The sequence below is a fragment of the Chelonia mydas genome, chromosome 11 (assembly GCF_015237465.2).
Source record: "Chelonia mydas isolate rCheMyd1 chromosome 11, rCheMyd1.pri.v2, whole genome shotgun sequence".
In the NCBI taxonomy this organism is placed as follows: Eukaryota; Metazoa; Chordata; order Testudines; family Cheloniidae; genus Chelonia; species Chelonia mydas.
The window spans coordinates 75,799,098-75,817,814 of NC_051251.2; the positions used below are offsets into that span (position 1 = coordinate 75,799,098).

The 18,717-nt window shown below is 48.8% G+C and overlaps 2 long non-coding RNA genes across 3 annotated transcripts in view; both read left to right on the forward strand.

The window, feature by feature from the left end:
* LOC122462495 overlaps window positions 1-18,717 on the forward strand; it is a 28,990-nt gene that overhangs the window by 2,830 nt on the left and 7,443 nt on the right. Inside the window, exons 1-3 of one of the 2 annotated variants that reach the window (XR_006285054.1) lie at window positions 10,212-10,308; window positions 17,026-17,187; window positions 17,563-17,655. This is a non-coding gene — a long non-coding RNA (uncharacterized LOC122462495). Of the gene's footprint in view, window positions 1-10,211; window positions 10,309-17,025; window positions 17,188-17,562; window positions 17,656-18,717 lie in introns of those variants that run through there. The other variant, XR_006285055.1, reaches the window with a different exon arrangement.
* On the forward strand, window positions 1,571-8,762 carry LOC122462501. Its single transcript, XR_006285063.1, has 3 exons — window positions 1,571-1,704; window positions 4,189-4,402; window positions 8,020-8,762. It is a non-coding gene; the product is annotated as an uncharacterized LOC122462501 (long non-coding RNA).

The following is an 18,717-nucleotide window of genomic DNA, read 5'->3' on the forward strand; positions in this document are numbered from 1 at the left end:
ACATTACAGACGCTTCTGTTCTCAGCTTCCTAGTTGCCTACCAACTCAGCCAGTTCCTGTCCAGAGTAGCAGCCGTGTTAGTCTGTATTCGCAAAAAGAAAAGGAATACTAGTGGCACCTTAGAGACTAACCAATTTATTTGAGCATAAGCTTTCGTGAACTACAGATTACCCAAGAATCATGCGGTTGCCAATCCCTTAGTATCTAATATCTAAAGGTTTATTTATAAGAGAAAAGAAAGAGGAGAGAGTTAAAATGGTCAAAGGAATCAAATACACACACTCACTGCAAAGTTCTTGGATCAAGTTTGTATCAGTGATGGAATAAACTGCTGGCTTATAATGTCTCTGGTAACATCCAAAAGATTGGAAGGTCATTGGTTGTAATGCTCTTGTTAATGTAAGTCCATAATCCAGAGATCAGAGCAGGAAAGAGGCAAAACAGAGATGCTTCCAGAGTTTTTTATAGTTTCTCCCATGTGGAGGGAAACTCATTGTCCCAAGCAAAGCCCCCAGCACAGTTTGTGGAAAAGTACAGGCACAAGATGGAGTCCAATGTCACATGAACTGATCACATGCCCTTGAATGCTTTGATGAGTCAGGGGAGGGGCCATTACCCATGTTCTGGTTCAAACGTCCACAGGAAAGTCTATCGTGGGGGGACAACCTTCTTCTATGGCCCATTGTATTTGTTAACGGGCCATCAACTTGAATAGTCGATTCACAATGTGCTGGCTAGACTGGATGTAATAAATCTCCCCACTGTATTTTCCACTGAATGCATTCGATGCAGTGAGCTGTAGCTCACGAAAGCTTATGCTCAAAAAAATTTGTTAGTCTCTAAGATGCCACAAGTCCTCCTTATCTTGTGGGTGTCACCCCAGGAGCAAACACATTTGAAAGACAGGTACGTAGTCAATATTCATAACTTCAAATACAACAATGATATATGAATACAAATAGGATAATCATATTCAGCAACTCATAACCCTTCCATTGACACCTTAGTTGACATACTTCTTACAAGTTTTGTTGCAATTATATAACAGTGGTAGCAACAATGATATACATGGTCATATTTCATTTGTGTAACATCACAAAGACCACAACACACAGCCATAGAACCCAGGAGTCCTGACTCCCACTCCCTTGCTCCAGTCACTGCAGCAGATCCCACTTCTCTCCAGGCCAGGGCCAGTGAGAACAAGAGCCAGGCTGCAATTCCCAGCTCTGGGAGGCAATGTGCTGTAGTGGTTAGTGCAATGGCCTGGAAAGAAGGACCCCTGGGTTCCATCCCTGGCTCCGTCAGTGACTTGTGACCCTGAGCCAGTGGCTTCCCCAGCCCAGATACCGTTCCCCATCAGAGGGGCTAGGTCCCCAATCCCTACAGCTCAGGGGTTGGGAGGCTTCAGGAATGTGTGTAAAGTGCTGGGGGATCATGAGCGGGAGGTGTCACCCCCCCCACACACACACACAGGGTCAGTGTTCTGGCCCCTGCTGCTGGCCTGAGAGTTCCCATCCCTTGGCAGTAGGACCTGCTCTTCTTTTCACAGACGTCATCTGCCCAGTGTCTGCACCCACCCTGCTGCCCGGGCAGTGTGAAACCGCAGGGCAGGACCCCTCCAGCCTGCACTGGGCGAGGAGATCAAGGAGAAGGCAGGGGGTAGGCAGTGACCTGGACCATCTGTCTCCGTTGCTGCAGCAAGTGAGTGCCATGCAGCGTTTCCTTATCAGCCTCTCCTTTCTGTCCGAGCAGGGGCAGAAATGGGGGAGAATCTTCCCCAATGAGAGATTGATTTCTAAGCAGAGCCCCCTGGAGCCCCTCACTCTGGGCCTGGGCAGCACGTTCCCTGCATGTTCTCCAGAGTCAGCTCCAGTGTGTTTAGAAACATCCCAGCAATGGGCCCCCAGCCCTTCCCTTGTAGGAGACTGTTCCCCAGGCTGGAAGTCTCTGGGGGGGCCAGACCCTGGGAAGTGCTGAGCACCCACAGCCCCCACTGAAATCAGTGGGAACCCAGGCACTCCACTCCCCACGACTGGGACCTTCTGAATCTGAGCCAGGGAAGTTTCCCAGGGGAAGCCCAGACTCTTGGGTTCTCTTCCTTCTCAGGCCAGGGAGGTAGTGTGGCCTGGGGCTGCAGGAGGGAGCTGTTTGGCCAAACTAACCTCAGGTCTCAATCCCTGACCCCACTGCTGGGAATGGGTGAGACTCCCCTGGTGTCCCTGTGCCAGGACGGGAGCATCCTGTCCTATCAGCTCCTGCCAGTGCGTGCAGAGCCCAGACCAGGGGCCCCTTGGTGGGCGTGGGGTGAAAGGGAGTCTCCCGAGCTGGGGTGCAGACGGGCCCATTGCCCCAGACTCACAGCTACCCCCGCTCGGTTCCAGGATGGACGTGCTAAGGAGGATGCAGAGGAGGACGGCTCTGCAGGTGGCCCCGGAGCCCACTGGAGGCAGCTGCCAGCAGCCCCAGGCAGAAGGGGCCCCCTCAGTCTCTGCCGGGAGGGAAGCAGCCACCAGCCAGCCCAGGACAGGGACACATTTGGCCTTCCTGACCAGGAGGAGACCAGCAGGCACTGAGCAGGGAGAGGCTGCATCTGCCCTGAGAGGGAGGTGCCCCAAGTTCTGTCCGGGCAGGCGGGACCCAGCCCACGACAGGAGCCAGGCAACGCAGCTCTGGGTTTGCTTTTGCTGCAAGGCCAGCCCCCAGGAGTCCAGCCCTGTGGCCCAGCAGGAGGCATCTCCCGGCCTGCTTCCTGGCGACCTCGCTGCCTCCCCCGGGCAGGAGATGGGGGATCCCTGCCCCAGCACCAGCAGCTCGGCCTGCTCCCAAGGGGAGAGCAGACGTTTCCTGGGGGGTCCCTGGAGCACGGAGGCCGAGTGCTCCTCCACTGCAGGTGAGGAGACCCCCCGGGCACGGGGAGGAGTAAGGAGCCATTTACACCCAGTGCCATGTTGCTCTGTCAGTCATTGGGGGATCCCAGCCTGGGCACCAGAACTGGGGGGGGCATGGCCCCCACACTCTAAAAGTGGGAGCCCTGTGCCCGCCCATTTTTTAACATGGGCATAGTTTGGGGGGTAGGGGGCTGCATTGTTAGTGCCATACAGGTGCTCCGGGAACCTGCCCAGGGACCTGCTGCAGCTGGGGGAGGGGTGCCCCAACTTAGCTCAGCTCCCAGCCTGCCGTGGCCAGGGGACGGACGGCCCGAAACCAGCCCCAGCCCAGATCTGCTGTGGCGAGGGAGCCCCTACCCCGCCCAAAACCAGCCGCGGCCAGGGTGGCTCGGACCTGCCATGGCGTCTGGACCTACCGTGGCTGGGGCACCCCTACCCCAGCCCAAACCCAGCCCCAGCCTGGACATGCTAGGGGAGGGGGGATGCCTATCCTGTGGCCCCAGCCCTGGAGCTGCCGCAGTGGGGAGAGGTGCTTCTCCCCCGCAGCCCAGGTACTGCTGCGGGGAGAGGGAGCTGGGGAAAGTCCTCTCTCCCTGCCATAGCCCCACCCCAGAGCCCACACCTCCAGCTGGAGCCTTCAGCCCCTGCACCCAACCCTCTATCCCAGCCCTGAGCCCCTCATCTCCAGCCCCACCCCAGAGCCCACACCCCCAGCTGGAGCCCTCACACCCCTGCACCCCAACCCTCTGCTCCAGTCCTGAGCTCCCTACCACACTCCGAACCCCTTGGCCTCACCACATGAATTTAGTTATGTGCACCAATATGAAGGTGATGTGTCACACCTCACCTCCATATTGGTGCACATAACAAAATTCATTCTGCACATGGGTGGGAAAAATTAGAGGGAACACTGCTCATGGCACTGGCTCCTCCAGTTCTACATGGTTCCAGTGCTCCTGGATTCCAGCCAAGGGGTTTAGCCTGAGCTTCGTGAGCCAAACGATGCCAGCAGGAGTCACACAGCAGCCCCCTGCAACAGGGCATGGGGGGAGCTGCTGGCAATTGGGTCCCTGATGCTCTGGGGGTGGGCTCCTCCAAGGGAGGAGAGGGCAGTTCAGGGCTCTCTCTGCCATGAGGCCCTGGGGCTGAGGGGGTCAGTGTGGGGCCCTCTCTGCCATTGGGCCCTTACATGGCAGTTGGAAGCATTAACACTATTTTCCCTCAGGGCTCCTGTTCTTCCTCTTCCCCCCCATAGCAGCAGCAGGAGTCACCCTCTGCTCTTCTCTCCCCGATGCAGACTATCTCAGTGACCTGTCAGAGGCGAACTGGCCATGGAGGAGGAGGAGAAGGAACCAACCAAGAAGGAGGAGAAGGAACCAGCCACGGAGGAGGAGGAGAAGAAGGAACCAGCCACTGGGGAGGAGAAGGAACCAGCCACAGAGGAGGATAATGAGGAGGACTCAGCCACAGAGTAGGAGGAGAATAATGATGAGGACCCAGCCACAGAGGAGGTTATAGCCAAATATTTATTTTAATAGAGGACTTATGGCTGTAGTTATATACAATCATCTAAGGGGTGATGAATAGGTTCAAGTAGGACAGGATCATAGGCGTATAAGGTTGATAAGCATTTAGGAGGGATGAGTGTATTCAGTATATAAGCCAAGTAAGGCTGTAAAGCAGGGCCTACAGGCTGAGGCCTGTAAGATTTCAGCTTCATTACACTAGTCCTGAGGAGGGTTGATGTAAGTTGGCGACCCAGAAATAATCCTGTACCAGTAAAGTCACAAGATTACTGTAAAGAATGTTCCAGTGGGTGATGTTCAGGACAATACACCACAATGCACCCATCTAAACCGCAAGACACCTGACTGTAACATCATGAAAAATTCTGCAGTAACTATAGGTTACCATGGGGACTTGTTTACCTAGATGCATAATGAGAAGAAGGGGATCTAAGGGAATAGCCAATGAGATATGGGGCACCCAGAATTACTGGGGTGTGGAAGCATGGATAAGGAAAAAGGGGTTGGAACCCTTATGCACATGCATGAGCCGTAGTGGGTGTAAGCTTGACTCAGAATAAAAGGTGTTGGCCAGCCTGTGTGTGGAGGGAAGAAATGCACAGGAAATGCCAGGATGTCAAACCATGGGTTGTAACGACAGCAATGATGAGGAGAATAATGACTGATGTTTCAGGGTCCCCCAGCAAGAGATGGGAGATGTGAGTGAGGCTGGTGATAGGGCTAAACACTTTGCACTATCTTTCTATCTGCTCTTGAGTATGTGTGGGATTGTTTATCTGTTTAGTGAATTTGTTAATAAAGCAAAATTGTTTCTTGTGTGTTCTAGGGTCTCTTAATACTAATAATATTCCCAATGCTGTAGCCCTCAGGAGACCAAATCTTTAACCAATGCTGTCTAAGAGATTAATCAGTGATCAATACACCGATCCATAAATAAGGCTACAGATTAGGGTCCCATCTCGGGTGCCATGGGTCATTTTACCGACCTGTTACAAAGGTAGAAGGATTTATGTAAAGTGTATGTATGAAATAAATAGACCTTTAAGAAAGTCCACTAAAAATCTGTTTGCCTTAATAATTAGAAGGGTAATAAGTTAAAGTCAAGTATATTAAGGCATAAATTGTCTCTATGCCTATAAATTGTAGTTTTTGTGTAATCTTTTGGTCAGGACTAATGGAATAGCAAAAGTTACTAAAGCTCTTCAGACAGCAGTCAATATGTTGCTGTACATAGAAGGGGAAGTAACTTTGGGGAAATTTATCTGCGAGAAGAGAGCAGACTAAGCAAACAGGTTGAACTTAAATGTGGCTGAATAAAATTAAAATTAGCGTCCCAGAAACCCATGTTAAAATGGTTATTTTAAATTGTCTTTGTCATATGGCGCATCTAATATGGTCATTTAAAATAGTATAAGTTAGATAGTTTAGGGTTTTTTTAACAAGGCTATGTCTGATGTAAATGTAAAAGGTGACTTAGTAAATAGAGGTGGGGAAAAACTGACCCTACCTCCTGCAGATGACACTAAACTGGGAGGAGAGGAAGATACGCTGGAGGGGAGGGACAGGATACAGAGGGCCCTAGACAAATTGGAGGATTGGGCCAAAAGAAATCAGATGAGGTTCAACAAGGACAAGTGCAGAGTCCTGCACTTAGGGTGGAAGAATCCCATGCACTGCTACAGACTAGGGACCAAGTGGCTAGGCAGCAGTTCTGCACAAAAGGACCCGGGGGTTACAGTGGACAAGAAGCTGGATATGAGTCAGCAGTGTGCCCTTGTTGCCAAGAAGGCTAACAGCATTTTGGGCTGTATACGTAGGGGCATTGCCAGCAGATTGAGGAACATGATCATTCCCCTCTATTCAGCATTGGTGAGGCCTCATCTGGAGTACTGTGTCCAGTTTTGGGCCCCACACTACAAGAAGGAAAAATTGGAAAGAGTCCAGCGGAGAGCAACAAAAATGATTAGGGGGCTGGAGCACACGATTTATGAGGAGAGGCTGAGGGAACTGGGATTGTTTAGTCTGCAGAAGAGAAGAAAGAGGGGGGATTTGATAAGTGCTTTCAACTACCTGAAAGGGGGCTCCAAAGAGGATGGATCTAGACCAGAGGCGGGCAAACTACGGCCCTCGCGCCACATCCGGCCTGTGGGACCGTCCTGCCCGGCCCCTGAGCTCCTGGCCCGGGAGGCTAGCCCCTGGCCCCTCCCCTCCTGTCTCCCCTCCCCCGCAGCCACACTGCCATGCGGGCAGCACTCTAGGCAGCGGGGCTGCCCACTCATGCAGGGCAGTGCGGCAGCGTGTCTGGCTCTGGCTGGGCAGCACGGCAGCCAGACATGCTGCTCTGAGTGGCATGATAAGGGAGCTGGGGCCAGGGGTTGGATAAGGGGCAGACGGTCCCAGGGGGCAGTCAGAGGACAGGGAGCAGGGGGCGGTTGGAGGTGGTGGAGGTTGGGGGGGGGCGGACGGGGAACAGGGGGCGGTTGGATAGGGCAGAGGTTTCGGGGGGGGAGTCAGGGGATGGGGAGCGGGGGGGGGTTAAATAGGGGGTGGAGTCCCGGGGAGTGGTTAGGGGCGGGGGTCCCGGGAAGGGGTGGGAGGGGGACAAGGAGCGGGGGGTGGGAGGAGGGGTTGGATGGGTTGGAGGTTCTGAGGGGGGCAGTCAGGGGGTGGGAAGTGGAGGGGGTGGATAGGGGGCAGGGGCCAGGCTGTTTGGGGAGGCACAGCCTTCCCTACCTGGCCCTCCATCCAGTTTTGCACCCTGATGTGGCCCTCAGGCCAAAAAGTTTGCCCACCCCTGATCTAGACTGTTCTCAGTGGTACCAGATGATAGAACAAGGAGTAATGGTCTCAAGTTGCAGTGGGGGAGCTTTAGGTTGGATATTAGGAAACAGTATTTCACTAGGGGGGTGATGAAGCACTGGAATGGGTTCCCTAGGGAGGTGGTGGAATCGCCTTCCTGAGAGGTTTTTAAGGTCAGGCTTGACAAAGCCCTGGCTGGGATGATTTAGTTCGGGATTGGTCCTGCTTTGAGCAGGGGGTTGGACTAGATGAGCTCCTGAGGTCCCTTCCAACCCCGATATTCTATGATTGTATGACCCGGCTCACTACCCCTCTAACCTGTGAAGTATGGCGGGGAAAGAGTGAAGAAAACAAAGGTAAAAGTCTGGGGTAAAACTGAAATATTAAGTACATGTGTTCTTGTATTGCTGCAAGTTTGCATTATTTTTGTTGTTAAAAAAAAATTGGGTTGTTGAACGAAAAGAACGTATTCTTCCATTGAACCAATCCGTCATTGCCTGTTATTATCCCAAAGAAAGGTGTCGAGTCCGTTACAGTTCCGGACACACCCACCGTGGGCATGGTAAAGGAAATCAGCAATCTTTCTCTTTTACATGGGAGTCGTTCTTCTAAGGAAGTATTAAAACCTCTAACAAAATAAACGTAGCAGCCTCTGCTATTCACAAATAATGATCATGGTTATTAGTATTAATTCTTAATAAAAGTGTTTACACGTCTTCCTTATAAAGTGTTTGTAATTCCCTCGGTAAAATAAAGCATTTGTTAATTTTTTTAATCATTTGTTTTGTTTTCTTCTTTTTTAGGATGTAAATATCCAGGATAGACACCTTCGGCACCCAACTAAACTGTTTACATCTTAATTTTGCTTGTTAAAATAAGTTACTCTAACTAAAATGCAGTTGTTAATTCAAAGAGGGTTTGTTTTTTGTTTGTTCATTTGGTTTTTAGGTATCATCCTGTTTAAAAACGAACAAATTTCCAATGCCCGTCTGCCTTATTGATCAATCTTGGTGGTAACTAAGTATTAAGCAATTAATAATTTTAACCCTTAGGTTTCCTGGACCTGCCCTAAACAGCAATGTTTAGAGGTCTGTTTTATGTATTTAACTCTTTGTTCTCTGATGTTCTGTTTTATGTTTCAACACAATTATTCTGAAATTGTTTTGTCTTTATTTGTCCCTTAGTTATGTTTTAGGTCATGTGACTGTTGTGGGTTTTCAATTTGCGGGGGTTATTTTATTTTTGTTGTTGCAACAAAAACATTTTTTGCACAAAGGTATAAAAAAGCTAATTAATAAAACATTTTTTGTGGTCCCACACTATTTCAATATTATAATTAGGCTATAACCACTATTGGTGTACCGTTACACTACACGAATGATAGTTCTTTTTTGCAAATGTTAGTCATAAATACAGGTATATTTGTTTATAATTAAGTTATGTATTGATGCAATGTTTTTGGTTAATCTTAATTCAGGGTTTGTCAAGCAATGTGGCAAGTTGTTTGGAACAATCAGGTTAAAATGTGTAAGTTCATTAAAGGCGAACTATGGCAATATTTATGTAGCATTAATAGCTGTGTTATGGCTACAATGTTTTACAATGTAACTCTATATTGATTGGTTGTCTGTCTTTATAAATTGTTAAACATCATCAAATTAATGCAAATAAAATCAGGTTCCAGCTAAGTAACACAGTAGTGAGGTCGTTATCAGGGTTATCCTCCCAACAAGGGGGCGAAAGGGTACACACCCGAAACCTAATTTTGAGAGATTTCTCTCAGATCAAACTTCTGTTTATATGGGTGTCAGGAGAGGCTTGTGTAATGGCATTTTCTGGTGTATTCTCAGTTAATATTTGCATTGTATTCTTTTTGGATTTTGGTTTGGTATTTTGAGGGTTCACCTGTTCAAACGGTTCACTCCTCAAGTATGCAAAGAGTATGCAAAAACACTCACTTGTTTTATTATTTTAGCCTCTTGCCTGAGCAAACCACTTTATGTTTTCAAGGTAAAAGCTGACTTCAAGCAGCCGCTTTGTAGGTCCAAACAATAAAGCTAATTTGTTAGCTAAAAGAGGAGCACGAAGAGGCATGATGTAAACAGGCTATCACACATTTATGAGTTACCCTGTACCCCCATCCATTGTCTTCAATTAAGGGAAGTAAAAACCATCTCAGCCTTTGATGTAAAAGGCCCTATAAAGGAAACTAAAATGTTTGTAAAACAATTTGGCAGTTAAAACGTTCAGTAGAGGATGTTCCCTCTGAAAAACAATTATACCCTCCAAACTGATTTTATAGGACCACTATCTCTTAAACATAAGTTAAGTGATTGTGGATCCAAAATGGGTAAAAGATTTTCCCTTTAAGGTTAATATTTCTGCCACCACTAAGGCTTTGGGAGAACAGATATTTGGCGCTGGGGACTCTTATCAAAAATAACATCAAGGCAAGAAGAAAAACCACTTTATTGGTTTTATATTTCAAAAATATTGATAATATTGTTGACAGTTTAACAAAGTTCCACTTCCCTTATTACTCATAGGTTTGAGGATAGTGGAAAGGATCAATCAAATTAAAGGGTGGTAAATGCCCAAGGCAAACTGGGAAGCTTTTAATTCCCATAATTTTAATGGCTTTTTAAATAACTTCTGTTGCCTCAGCTGGCCAACCACCCTTGAGGTGATGACCAAAAGATAAATGGAATTGAGAAAATTAAAATTAATACATAGCTGCAAGTCTTATACAACCATGGATGCAGGGTGCATGAGTTGTCAAGATTGGGAAAATCCAAGTGTGACAGGGTGCACCTGACCCTTTGAGGCCCCCTGCTGGAGGCCCTGCAATCCTATCCCACCCCACCCCAGGGAAGGAGCAGCGGATGTAGGTCCTCCAGACCTTCCTAGAGAGGCCTTGTGGAAGCAGCCAATCAGAATCCAGCAAGCTCAGATAAAAGGAGCTGCAGGGCCTGAGCAGGTCAATTCTGGGCTCAGACCAGAGGCATGGGGAAGGCTCTGCTCTCTCCAGAGGAGCTTGACTAGCTCATTTACCGGCCCTGGGATCAAGAGGACCAGAGAACTGTAACCCTAAGGTAATAGGTGAAAGGAAAAAAGCTAGGTGGGAAAAGGCCCAAAGAATAGCAGCAGCAAATGAGGCAGCAGTACATGGCTGCTGTGTATAGGGTCCCTGGGTTGGGACCCAGAGTAGTGGGTGGTATTGTGATATTGGCACTCTATTTGGATTTGCATATTGAAATGCATAATGTGATAATATTGATTTGGGCTTGAGAACAAGTGAAACAGGATCAAGGACTCAATTTGATTGCATGCCCATCAGCTAAGATTGTCTTCAAACACAGAGATCAACTAACACAGGGACAATCGATAACTAAGACTTGGGATAACCTATTGCTCACAGCATGGACTAACAGTAAAACTCTGAAAATTCATAAGGTACAAGTTGTATGTATAGATGAGGGATCCATATGACATTAGATGGCAGACAAAACATTTTATTGTGGAAGTATTTCCAATTGGAAATCCAAGAAGCTGAAAAATCTGGCGGAAAATGTGCATTATTTTCCAAAAAACACAGTAGGCTGAATAATTTTTCCAACGCAAAGTACAGTGTCGGAAATAACAACCACCCATAACTGATTCTATCAAGAAGTTAAGCAGATAATAAACAAGGAAATCACCCTACTGTACAGTAGTGCAAGTAGGGCGGTACTCTCCAGTACACAGTACAAGCAAGAGATTTTTAGTGGGTACAGGGTACTGGAAAGACTTGGGGCTAGCCAATCCCCTTTCAACCCCTCCCCCCGCCTCCAGAGCCAAGTCATCTGGCTGAGTACTCAGTTTGCCTTTTGTCTTTGAGGAACCAGTTTGTTCCTCCTTTTCTAAAATTAGCATATGTCTCAGTAATGCTATACTGTAGAATCTTATAACTTTACATACGATCTTGCCACACATACTTTGCCAGGATGAAAATAATGATCCGATTCAGTACATTATGAGTTTTCAAATTATAAGTGATCCAAGGCATACTTTGTACAAAATCCAATATAGCTTTGTAAAAATGGTGAACAGGGGGATCCAGATGGTCACAGGTACTATGTAGGGTATTGTTTTAGGTACTGGAAATATGCTCTGCATTCTGGATAAAGGCAGAGTTGACAGATTTTCTGTTAGACAAACTATGTTTATTCACCCATCACCTGATTGACATATAAATTAAGCATTGTAAGCCAACACCATGAAAGCCCCATTTACACACAGTCAACGGGGACAGGAAATCCATAGGGAAGAAGCAAGACTCAGGAAAGAACAAACAACCAAAGGTTTCACTGTCTCTGAACTTTCTGGATATAAGTAGAAGGAAAAATACACCCCTTTATCCTGCACCTAGGAAGTTAATGCACAGCCCGTTCATGTTCCTGAAAATGGGGTGCCAACCAGGCTTGGTTGAAATGCCCCAAACGACATTTGGGTAACACAAACTTCCTTAGGCAGAAGGTGCGCCTGATGAGTTTTTTGTTTCCAGTCTCTTTACTCACGATCTCTTGAATCACGAATCTTTGATGACAAACTTACCCTTGTTTACACCAGATCTAGCTCAGCACTGTGGTGTCACTCAAGTAGCTGATGCTGAGATGAATCAGACAAGCTGGTGTGTGCACTGTTCTCTTGGGGACAACAAACCTGGCATTTCTGCGAGTGTTCAGGGGAGAAAGGGCTGGACACTGTAGGGGAATGCTCTAAAGAGGCTTGGGGGCTGGGGTGCACCTATTGAACTGGAATTGGCAAAGCTTCAGAAAAGGGGCAACAAAATGATTCGGGGTAGGGAGCGTCTGCCATATGAGGAGAAATTAATAAGACTGGGACTTTTCAGCTTGGAAAGCGACGACTAAGGCGGGATACGATAGAGGTCTATAAAATCATGACTGGTGTGGAGAAAGTAAATAAGGAAGTGCTATTTACTCCTCATAACACAAGAACTAGGGGTCACAAAATGAAATTAATATGCAGCAGGTTTAAAACAAACAAAAGGAAATATACAACACACAGTCAACCTGTGGAACTCCTTGCCAGAGGATGTTGTGAAGGTCAAGACTGTAACAGGGTTCAAAAAAGAACTAGATAAATTAATGGAAGATAGGTTCATCAATGGCTATTAGCCAGGATGGGCAGGAACGGTGTCCCTAGCCACTGTTTGCCAGAAGCTGGGAATGGGCAACACGGGATGGATCACTTGATGATTACCTGTTGTGTTCATTCCCCCTGGGGCACCTGGCATTAGCCAATGTCAGAAGACAGGATACTGGGCTATATGGACCTTTGGTCTGACCCAGTATGGCCATTCTTATGTTCTTATTGTTATCCTGCCAGGCAAAGTAAGGGCTGCCATTGCCCTGAGGAGAGGGCTTGTGTGACTAACGGGCTGGAGGTGTCATGGAGCTAACACTCTCTGAGAAGCACAAGCAGGTCTCCCTCTCACTGGAGGCAGGGGATACAAAGGGATCTCACTAAACTGGGTGCCTGGGCAACAAAATGGCCCATGAAATTTAATTCAAAGTAATGCACACTGGAAATAATAATCCCAACTATACTTACAAAACAACGGGGTCTAAATTAGCTGTTTCCACTCAAGAAAAAGAACTTGGAATCATCATGGCTAGTTTTCTGAAAAACATCCACTCAATGTGCAGTGGCAGTAAAAAAAAAAAAAAGCTAAGAGTGTTCAGAAGCAGAAGGAAAGGGGATAGATAATACAACAGAACCTATCACGATGCTGCCACATAAATCCACAATACACCCGCACCTTGAATATTGCATGCAGTTCTGGTCGCCCCATTTCATAACAGATATGTTAACATTCAAAAAAATGCAAAAAAAGGGCAAGGGAAATGATTAGGGGGATGGAAAAGCTTCCATAGGAGGAGAAATTAACAATACTGGGACTCTTCATCTTAGAAATCAGACAGTTACAGGGAGGATGTGATAGAGGTCTGCAAAATCATGAATGGTGTGGAGAAAGGGAAATGTTATTTACCCCTTCACATAACAGAAGAACTAGGGGGGTCACCCAATGAAATTAATAGGCAGCAGGTATGAAACAAACAAAAGGAAGTACTTCACACAATGCACAGTTAATCTGTGGAACATGTTGCCAAGGTATGTCGTGAAGGATGTTGTATAACAGGGTTAGAAAAGTTTCAGAGTAGCAGCCTGTCATAAATATAAAGGGAAGGGTAAACACCTTTAAAATCCCTCCTGGCCAGAGGAAAAACCCTTTCACCTGTAAAGGCTTAAGAAGCTAGGATAACCTCGCTGGCACCTGACCAAAATGACCAATGAGGAGACAAGATACTTTTAAAAGCTGGAGGGGGGAGAAACAAAGGCTCTCTCTGTCTGTCTGATGCTTTTGCCGGGGACAGAACAGGAATGGAGTCTTAGAACTTAGTAAGTAATCTAGCTAGATATGCGTTAGATTCTGATTCCTTTAAATAGCTGAGAAAATGAGCTGTGCTGAATGGAACATGGATTCCTGTTTTTGTGTCTTTTTGTAACTTAAGGTTTTGCCTCGAGGGATTCTCTATGTTTTGAATCTGATTACCCTGTAAGATATTTACCATCCGGATTTTACAGAGGTGATTCTTTTTACTTTTTCTTATCTTAAAATTCTTCTTTTAAGAATCTGAATGCTTTTTCATTGCTCTTAAGATCCAAGGGTTTGGGTCATTGTTCACCTATGCAAATTGGTGAGGATTTTTATCAAGACTTCCCCAGGAAAGGGGGTGTAAGGTTTGGGAGGATTTTTTGGGGAAAAGACATTTCCAGACGGGCTCTTTCCCAGTTATATACCTGTTAGACGTTTGGTGGCAGCGATAAAGTCCAAGGGCAAAAGGTAAAATGGTTTGTACCTTGGCGAAGTTTTAACCTAAGCTGGTAAAAGTAAGCTTAGGAGGTTTTCATGCAGGTCCCCACATCTGTACCCTACAGTTCAGAGTGGGGAAGGAACCTTGACACAGCCGTGTTAGTCTATATCCGCAAAAAAAAAAAAAAAGAGGACTTGTGGTACCTTAGAGATTAACAAATTTATTTGAGCATAAGCTTTTGTGAGCTACAGCTTGCTTCATTGGATGCATTCAGTGGAAAATACAGTGGGGAGATTTATATACACAGAGAACATGAAACAGTGGGTGTTAACATCTGTATGTTTCATACACCCATTGTTTCATGTTCTCTGTGTATATAAAATCTCCCCACTGCATGCATCCGATGAAGTGAGCTGTAGCTCACGAAAGCTTATGCTCAAATAAATTTGTTAGTCTCTAAGGTGCCACAAGTACTCCTTTTTCTTTTTAAGGTTAGAAAAGAATTAGATAAGGTCATGGAAGATAAGTCCATCAATGGCTACTAGCAACCCCTTGCTCTGGATGTCCCTAAACCTTCAGCTGCAAGAGGCTGGCACCAGACAACAGGGGACAGATCACTTGAAATTGCCCTCTTCTGTTCATTTCTGGCACTGGCCACTGCTGGAAGACAGGATAGTGGGCTAGATGGACTGTTGATCTGACCAAGTATGGCCATTCTTATAGTGACTTGCCGTCATGGTACTTCAAGAATCATCATATAAGGACCCCCAGCTAGTCTGTTTACCTGTTAGCTTAACCCAAAGGCAATCTAATGAGCGCAGTTGGGCCCCACTTGAGCCACCTGATTGGCCAAACCACCTGATTGGCTGAAGGGATTAGCAGACCTTTACTTAAAACAGGCAACATTTGACTTCAGCACTGTTCACTTCTGCTCCTACCTTGTTTCCGTCCCGCTCCTACCTTGTTCCAGGTCTGCCCCAGCCCTGCTCATCCCTCGCACCCAGCCCCGCTCATGCCTTCCCTGACATCAGGTAACCTGCATTCCTGCCTGTGACTTTGGCTTCCCTAGATTCATAGATTCCAAGGCCAGAGGGAGCCATTGATCATCTAGTCTGACCTCCTGTGTATTACAAGCCAGGATTTCCCGTCCCCACAAAGGGATGCAGGGCTGAAGGTGCAGATTATAATAACTCTACTTAACTCCTGATCTGCCCTAGCGCTCAGCTGCCCTCGCAGCCAGAGCAGAACCTGCCACTTGCAGACTGATTTATCTAGGAGCTGAAGGGCTAATTCAGTTGGGGCGGGGGGGAAGTTTTCCCAGCAAAACTCTACTCATTGGAAAGGGAAAGGCGCAGGCTGAGAGTGTTGCTGCCAGACCCCAGAGGACAGTTCTCAGGGGGACCCTGCATGCAGGCCTTGGACTCACCAGCTCACCCACAGCCAGTCCTGCCCTTTCTGTGGCTGGCTCAAGACCGCTCCAAGATGGCTTCTCCCCTCTCCTGGGGGCGGGTATCGCACGTCTGTTGGTCAGGCTAACTCCTCTTCCTCAGCTCTGACTTGTCAATGGACTCGAACCCCCCAACCGCCCCCCGTCTCTCGGACACTGCTCCTCCCCTGAGCTGGTGGGTGGTGGCCATCCAGGCACCCTGCTATCTCCTCAAGACAACAGGGCCCCCCATTGCTCAAAACAGCGTCTCTCCCTCTTGGTTACCCAGCAGCGTCTGCATCTGCCCTTGGCCCCTGTTCCCCAGCGAGCCCAGCCCTGAGCTACAAGCGCTCAGAGACCCAGGAACCAAGGAAAGCTCCATGGGGGATTACCCTTAATTCACTAAGTTTGGTGAGGAGATTGCAGGAAATTCCCATCTGTCTCAGGGAGTGAGAGGAGGGATAGGTCTCAGACACAGCTTGCTACAGGGCAGGGACAGAGGCTGCGGGGGAGAGTGAAGGCGAACCGGGGACTGGCGCCCCTGACCAGCTGGGCGGTGGGTGGGGCCAGACGTGGAAGCCGGGCGGCCGCAGACGGCTCCTGGAGTGAGACGTGGTGCTGGGCCTAGCCTGGGAGTCCGGCATGCCCCTTGTTTTCCCGCCCTGGGCCTGGCCGGTGTCGCTGGCAGCGCAGCCCAGGCTGTGAATTGCATGTGCCCCTTGGGGTCACGGAGTTGGGGGAGACAAGGCCCTGCACCCCTGGCTTCCTGCAATTCACCATGACTCTCAGCCAGCCAATACAACAGAAGGTTTATCTGGACGACAGGAACGCAGTCCAAGACAGGTCTTGCAGGTACAGACAACAGGACCCCCTCAGTCAGGTCCATCTTGGGGAGGACAGGAGGTCTGTCTGGTCTCCCCTCCATTTTCCCAGCCAGCTCCAAACTGAAACTCTCCAGCCCTTCCTCTCTGGCCTTTGCTCTTTCCCAGGCCAGGAGGTCACCTGATCTCTTTGGTCTCCAACACCTTCAGTTGCACCTTTGCAGGGGAAGGGCCCAGGCCATCAGTTGCCAGGAGACAGGGTGTCGGCCATTCTCTGTCCAGACAGCCTCACACTGGCCATGCAGGGCTCTGCAACAATCACACACCCTTATCCCCCCACCTAGATACATAAGCACTGCATAGGGGAAACTGAGGCACCCACACAGTATTCAGAGAGAACATCAAGAACAGTCCCACTTCATCACAGCCTGTCACTAAAAGCTTGTTGATGTGCATGCTGCCCTACAGGGCCAAAATGCAAGTTGGCCCAGGGCGCCATTTTCCCTAAGGCCGGCCCTGCCTGTCTCGGGGCGGGTATCTGTCATCTATGGTTGGAGCAGGAGTCTGGACTGTAATGCCTCGGGAGCTGGTGGCTCCTGATGTCTTGCTCTAAGCCTGGAGGGGATGGCAGCCAGTCCCAGCCCCTCACTGGAAAGTCTAATACCCGCTCCTCTCTCCTGCCAGCAACCTGCAGCCAGCCCAGGATCCAGAGCTGGAATCTCACCACCTGTGGGCCAACATGCACAGCGTGTTCACCATGGGCATGGACAAGGACCCTCCGAGGAGCAGGAGCAGCCTCTGGGCCCCACTCCCTCTGCTCTTGGAGCTGCTGAGATAGGGGATGAGGTGAGGAGATTTGGGAACAGGCCGGAGGGTCAACAGAGGGGCAGGGAGGGGCCCTTCCTCCATCAGAGATTCCTTTACCCTCCATGGGGGCCCCTTTCTTCCTTCCACGGTCTGTGCTTTGGAGCCTGGAGCCTGGCCACAAGCCCAGCTCCCATCCACAGCTGCTTGGCTCTGCCACCCTGCTGTGTGCCAGGCCCTTGGCAGAGAACCGCTGAGATCAAGGCCTGAGGAGGGGCCAGCTGTCATCCTGCCATGAACTCTGGCCAGCTGCCCGCTGAGGGATCTGAACAGGAGAGGCTGGGCCGTGTGTTTGGGGTCTCATTGGGGCTCCCCTTAGCACCCATGCCCCTGACCCAAGGCTCTCTCTCCGCTCAGGCTCTGCCTCATGCCTAGCTGAGACTCTGGATAGAACGCTGAGGAGCCTGCTGCAGCGACCCCAACACGGACCAGCTGCAGCACGTCTCGGAGGTGAGCAGGATGGGGAGAGGCCAGGGGATGAGGGGATTTCTGTTTGAACCCTGTGGGGGCTGCAAAGGAGAGCCTGGAAGATCCACATTTCCCTGCTGTCCTCCTGTTCGGAACCCATTGGGCCATCTTGGCCAGGGGAGCTGGGATTTCAACCCAAACCTCTGTACAGTTCTGTTAAGCACCAATCACAGGGCCTCAGGCTGGTTTGGGCAGCAAAGTCCTCTAACCCGTTAGATCCAGGAGGTGCCCTTGAGAAGAGTCACTGGCTCCTCTCTAGGAAGACCCTTGGGGAATCGACACTGAGACCATTTGGCAAGGGGTCTGCTCTTCTGTGCAAACAAAGACTTGACAAACTCATTACACCCAACCCATGTCCTTCAGGGTATTTATCCTTACATGGTACCATCTAAGGTATCTTCAGAAAGTTGGTGGCTTATCCAGATTCATAATCATTTGTATGTGCAGGCTATACAGTATAGCCAAGTTCAAGAGACAAAACTGATGAGTCAGACCCCCCAAAAGTCATGAGAATAGCCCCAAAAACGTAAGACCTTTTTAAAAATAGTGTTTTTAGGTGAGTCTGTTGTTTTGAACCCCCCTACCCATCCCCAGGGCGTGTGCATGTGACAATTGTGTTGCCCACTCTCCCGCCTGTACTGGATCAGGTGAGTTTGGCCCCTGCTGCAGAAACTTTTACCCCCACATCTGCCCATCTGCTCAGCCCCCAGCTCATCAGCCCTTACCCTCCTTGCTTCAGCCCCCCTGGAACTCCCAGCCTCATTTCCGCTCCTTAGGGTTCTTCACCCTCCTCGGGGTGGGGGGCTGCAGTGGAGTCCCCTCTCCCACTTTCCAGACTGGCAGGGGAGCAGCTGCCCAGGGTGGCTGACAGGATTTCTAAGTAAACTTAAGGCTCACTTTTAGAGCTCTCAAATGTCGGAATTTTTTTTCAGTTGATGCTTATTTGAGGGTTGCCTCCCCCTGCCCCTTTCTATCTCCAGTAAAAAGAAAGGGAGTACTTGTGGCACCTTAGAGACTAGCAAATTTATTTGAGCATTACATCCA